The sequence below is a fragment of the Panthera onca genome, chromosome X, assembly GCF_046562875.1.
Source record: "Panthera onca isolate mPanOnc1 chromosome X, mPanOnc1 haplotype 2, whole genome shotgun sequence".
Lineage (NCBI taxonomy): Eukaryota > Metazoa > Chordata > Mammalia > Carnivora > Felidae > Panthera > Panthera onca.
The window spans coordinates 3,787,514-3,793,476 of NC_138357.1; the positions used below are offsets into that span (position 1 = coordinate 3,787,514).

At 63.4% G+C, this 5,963-nt stretch overlaps 1 pseudogene; it reads right to left on the reverse strand.

Moving 5' to 3' along the window:
• Positions 1-295: 295 nt before the first annotated feature.
• On the reverse strand, positions 296-3,379 carry LOC145713482 (melanoma-associated antigen 8-like; annotated as a pseudogene).
• Positions 3,380-5,963: the final 2,584 nt, after the last annotated feature.

Here is a 5,963-nt window from a genome sequence, read left to right on the forward strand (position 1 = left end):
TTTGTTCTGCTCCTCTTAGGGGACCCTTCCCTGCCTTCCCACTGGGACTGTCGCTGCTAGACAGTCACCTATGGGTGGGACGTGTCCTGCCTCTCTCTCCTAGTGTCCTCACTGCCAACACAGGGCCCTTCCGAGAGCGAGCAGAGCTCGGCGAATGTCCGGCCACAAATGTCCCAGTGAGCTGGGGACCTCTGCTCAGATCGAGTGTCTCCTCCTTTCTTGGAGACCCAAGCAAAGGCAGGCACACATCTCTATGTCCCTTGTCCAGAATGACAGACGACAAGGGACGAGAAGCAAGAACGAACATCTTTTACTTCTCCATGGCCTGAAACCATCCGTTTACTGCCAAGGTCTTCACGTTTGCAAGACATCCCTGTCTGTGCCCAGCCCAGGCACCGCGATTCCCTTCTGGATCCCGAACGAGGACGGAAGGGTTCCCAGCTCGTTGCACCAAACGGCAAAACTCTGACTCTCGAACACCTGTGGCGTGGGTGCCACTCCCACGCTGAGCCCGAAGCTCACGAAACCTTCTGTGACAAGGAACAACATCTGAAAACTTCCTCGAGGAAACAAAGATCGATTTCCGAGGCCACGTAGACAGAGAACAAGAACCCACCCAAACGTGCTCTTGGCCCCGCTTTCCCCCAAGCCGCCCTGGCCCTCCACTACTCACAACGCCCAGCGCCCGCTCTGCTCGCACTCGCAGGCGAGAAGTGGCCTGGCTTCGTGCCCCGCAGGAGAAGCTGCTCGACCCCAGGCGGGAACGGGCCCGGCTGCCCCTCGGGCTCAGGCCCGCTCTTCCTCATGGCTCACAGCCTCTTCGGACAGACACGGAGACCCCGGGCTGCCTGCTGTTGACCGCGAGGATGTGCTGCAGCACCTGCACGCCGCTGGTTTCTGCGTGGGCCCTGGGACCCCACAGGAACTCGTAGCGTGCGGGCTCGCTGCCGGGCACCTGCCGGTACTCCAGGTACCCTTCCTGCACCCAGACTTCGGTCAGCAGCTCCCTGGGCTCCCCATAGAATACGTGCTCCCTGCCGGCATACACCCCCATGACCCCCAGCGCTTCCCACACCGCCTCCTCAGGGGCACGGTCGTCCTCCAGGAGGATCACCCACAGGACCAGCACCAGGAGGCTGGTCTTGGGCATGCCGTCCCTACCACTCGGCGTCCCATCGCAGCTGAGGCCCAGGATGCTGACCAGGACGTAGGAGTGCTCGCGGGGGTCCACTTCCTTCACGTCGACTCCAAAGACCAGCTGCAGATACTCGCAGGCTCGGCGGAAGATCACGGGGAAGCGGTCCCGGTCATCTCGGCTGACCGCCGCCAGCATCTCCGCCCGGGTGGTCGGCTGCTTGGTGCGATACTTGAGGAGCAGCAGCAGCACCAGGCCGGCCACCTTCACGCGGAGCGCATCTGGGAGCGAGGCCTGGGCCCCTGCCGGGGCCCCCCAGGTGCTCGACCCCTCCTCATCGGGGCTGCTGGAGCCCTGGTGGGACTGGCTCCCCGGAGCGCCTGCCATGGCACTGGGGGAGGGGCAGGTGCTCCGAGGGCTCTGGGGAGGACTCGGGGACCGGGCAGCAGCAGATCCCTCCTCCAGGGGGACCAGAATGAGGACAGAGCAGGAGGAGGACAGGGAGGAAGAGGAGGAGGAGGAGGAGGAGGAGGAGGAGGAGGAGGAGGAGGAGGAGGGAGACGGGCCCCCCCTCTCCTCCTCCTCTGCTTTCTCCTCCTCCAACTCCACCTCCTCCTCTAACTCCACCTCCTCCTCCAACTCCTCTTCCTCCGACTCTACCTCCTCCACCTCCAACTCCACCTCCTCCTCCTCCAACTCCTCTTCCTCCGACTCCACGTCCTCCACCTCCACCTCCACCTCCACTTCTTCCACCTCCTCCTCCTCCACCTTCAACTCCACCTCCTCCACCTCCAACTCCACCTCCTCCAACTCCACCTCCTCCACCTCCTCCTCCACCTCCTCCACCTCCTCCACCTCCTCCTTCTTCAACTCCACCTCCTCCACCTCCTCCACCTCCTCCTCCACCTCCTCCACCTCCTCCTTCTTCAACTCCACCTCCTTGTCCTCAGGCTCTGGCAGCGGTGCATCCCATGGCAGCGGGACCTCTCTTGGCTCCTCCTTAAGCTTGCAGAGCGCACCCCTCTCACCCAGGGGCATGATGGTCGCGAGACCCTGAACACAGATGAGGGGTGGCTCCTCAGGGGGAGGCCCAGCCCACAGAGCCCGAGCTCCCAGGCCTGAGAGCGGGGCCGCGTGGGGGTTGGGGGCCGAGGGGTCCCCTCTGGGGTGGGATGGGCGAGCCCCCGGCCCCACGCGCGGAGCACGCACCTCGCCTGGACAACCGACTGGCACGCGGCCGCGCCTCCTCTGCTCTGTGACCTCGGGACTCCTGCCTCAGACCAAGGCCTCAACTCCAGAGCTCTCCGAGCCCCTGGAAGACGGAGGGAGGGAGGGAGGGAGGGACGGAGGGGGCGCCTCAGGGTCTCAGGGTGGGTGCAGACCGCGTGCACCGCCCCGGGCCCCCACCCCCCACTGCGGCCAGGAGGTTCTGGCCAGGACTCTGGGCGCCCCCCCACCCCGGGAGCCCCCACCCCATCCAGCCTGGACCTGCCCCTTCTGGGCCTCCGCTGACAGCCAGAGCGGACCCGAGCGGCAGGGCAGGCCTCCTGGGCCCTACGTAGGTGTCCTGGGCTGGGAGGCAGCGCCTCCTCTCTCCCCTGCACCCCGGCCAGGGCCCGGGATCCTGCCTCGGCTGACCGGGGTCCAGCCCCGCACACCAAGGCCCTCCCCTCGCCCAGACCCACCGCGGGGGCGGCTTCCCGACGGCGGCCCCGGGGCTGGGGTCCAAGGGGCCTCCGGCCGTCCTCCCGCACGGCTCTCCCGGGGAGCCCCGGGCCCGCTGCCTCCCACCAGAGCCCTCCCGGCCCGGCGAGGTCCGGGCCAAGGCGGCTGGCGTCGCACGAGGCGACCAAGTCCGGGGAGGCCCGGGGCCGATGGCAGGGGCTCACATGGGTTCCTTGGGGTCCCTCAGCCCTGTCCTCTCGTCCCCATCCGGACTCCCTGGGAGGCCTGGGCCTCGGGCTCTGCCGCCTGACGCCGGCTCCTCGCGCGCAACCAGCTCTCGGTCGGGCTGGGACCCAGAGCCCGAGGCCGCCCACGCCTCACGCCCTGGTCACAGTCGTCGTGGCCGCGCCACCCTGCGGCCTCCACCGCCGCCCCCACCGCCGGACTCATTCCCCTCTGGGTCCCGGCTCCCTCGCTCCTCCCTCTGGGCCTCACCTCGAAGCCCACGAGGCTCGGCGCCCTTCCCGCGCCCGACGGGCTTCGAGGCGCAGGCCGGAAGACGCCGACGACGCCGAGGCCCCCTCGCCCCGCCCCGCCCCGCCCCGCCCCGCCAGTCTCTTGAGACCCGGATGCGGAAGTCCAGACACCCCGCGGGGCCTCAGTCCCACTAGGGGCTTCCCTAGGCTGCCGCTAGGGGTCGCCTTCCGGGCCGGGGCCTCCGTTCTGGGGGCCGGAGTCCCTCCCTCGGTGCTCCCTCCGTGGCCTCCTGCACCCCGGGGATGGCCTGGGCGCGTGGCCGCTGACGAAGGGAACTCGTGCCCCTCAGACCAGGGTCCGAAGGTCTCTGGGACGCACCGCCCAGGCTCAGGGACGGGGCGCCCGCCACCTCTGGCCACCCGATGCAGGGGCTCCCCGGGCCTGCGGCACGGACTGACTTCGTAGCTCTGGGCTGGGGTGGACCTGGTCTCCTGACAGCACCTGGGCCCTCCTCCCCTCTGCCCGCCGGAGCGGCTGCTCCCGACCGACAGCGGGTCCTCGGTTCTCCCCAGCTCACCCATCCGACCCCCACTCCCCGGTCCGGGTGATCCGAGACCCGGATGCCCAAGTCCAGCCTCGCCCAGTGTCCCCATCCCTCCCGGGGGCCTGCGCGGACTGACTCTGTTGTGGGGTCCTGGCTCCTTTGCCTGCAGATCCCTCTGCTCCTCATTAGGAATCGCCCCAGGCAGGACACGGGCCTTGCCCTCTTCAGAACTGAGGTGTCCCAGTGCCCCCCAACCCCGGGGTCTCTGAGACCTCACTGTGGAAATCTGGCCTGATTCTCCCTGGCTATTCCCCATCCCGCCTAGGGGCCTTCCCAGAAAGACGTGAGGGCTCGAACCCTGGGAGGTCCCCTCTGTGCATTCTGGGGACCTGAGTCCCTGGATCCTCCCTCCAACCCCCACCTGGACTTCGTGGCCTGGCCTGTGCCCCTGTCCTTTTCCGACCTGTAATTCTGCCCCTCACCCCAAGGTCCTCAGCTCCCTCGGACCCCTGAGGTGCAGTTCAGTAGACGCGGCCTGCGGCTGCCCTCTCCAAGAACCCCGGGGCCCCAGTAGGGGTGAGCGCCTGTCCCCCGTGCAGTGTTGTCCCTCAGGTCCCGACAGCTGCTGCTGGAAGAGCTTGGGCCCCACCCTCTGGGACCCCTAATCCACCACCTTTAGCCCCGCTGGGAGAGGGGCTCCTACGGACGACCCTGCCGGGGTCTCTTGGGGTTGCTGGCAGGGCTGACCTGGATTCTGGGGTGGGGGGGGCCGCCATGCTCCCTCACAGGTTGACCTGAAAGTCTGGCTGCCGGGCCTGGGCCCCTTCACTTATCTGGCCCGAATCAGGCCTCCCAGACTGAGGTCCCCACCTCTGTCACACCTGGGGGAGGGACATTGGTGAAGTCACATCCGGGCCCCCTAGCTAGGGTTCCCCAGGTGTCTGTGGAGATGGGTTCCAGTGGCCGGGGGCCTTTCCTTCCTCCCAGGGATCCTCACCGTGGCTCTGGCAGTATCGGGCTCCACCCTCTACAGACCTGGGTCTGTGTGCCTGAGACCCAGGCTGTCACCCCTAGACTTCCCTGAGATGGATGAAGGACTATAATTTCCTACATGCAAAGATCAAGGCCACCTTTCAGCTGCAAATACTCACCTCATTCATTCTACAGTGTTTAAACCCTAGTTCAGGTACTATTCTTACTGAGATGAACGCTACTCTCTCACATTTGAAAGAAGACTAAGATACCCAGTTGAGAAACTATATTCACTGAAGGCAGCCCGAAGGCAGTAATTTCAACCTTGAAATCAGAAAACTGAAGAAAGCTACACGGACACTGAGAAAAGAACGTGAAATAGAAAATTTCCCTGGTAGTACCCAATAAATGAGTGGTTTTCGTAGAGAGTTCTGTAAGAGAAATTTTAGGAGGGAAGTGGAATGATTCACATTTCCACAGAAACATAGATACATCCACATTACCTTGGAGGGATTTTAGGTAAGACATACAAAAATTAGTTAATGGTGAGTGAAGGATGGAAGAGAACACAATGAACCACTAAAATGGGTGGCCTTGGGGAAAGGTTTGTTGAAACACTCTCCATGCCATGTGACCCATCAGAATTTAACATTGGGTTGTGAGGATCAGAGGTCAGTCGGTCTGAAATGGCTCTTCAGGGGTTCTAAAGAAATGCTCCTTTTCTCCAACCAAAGTATCTTGGCCTCCTTACACCCACCATGGAGGGATGGTGTCAGGAGGTTCTGTGTCATGTCTAAGGTGCATCTCAGCCTCCCTACCGCCTATCCAAGGACATGTCAGGATGGTTTTTGGATTGTCTAAGGCCCTCCCCCAACACTACCATTGGCTAGAGGAGATCCTTACTGACTAATCAAAGCCTAAGAGTGTTGTTCCTCATTGTCCTAGACAGAGCTATATGTAGGCAAGTGAGGCATGCTGGGTAGACCACTGGGAAATTTTGAAAAGGCAAAGGTGACCAGGAAACCATAAACCCTTAGCAGAATTATGGAACAACCTATCCCAAACACCAAAAGGAGGAAGAAGAGGAACATGCCCTGCCAACTTAGATCCAGAGACAGTGTCAAGGTGATATGACCACACCCAAGCTCCTCTTCCACTTCCTCCTTAACA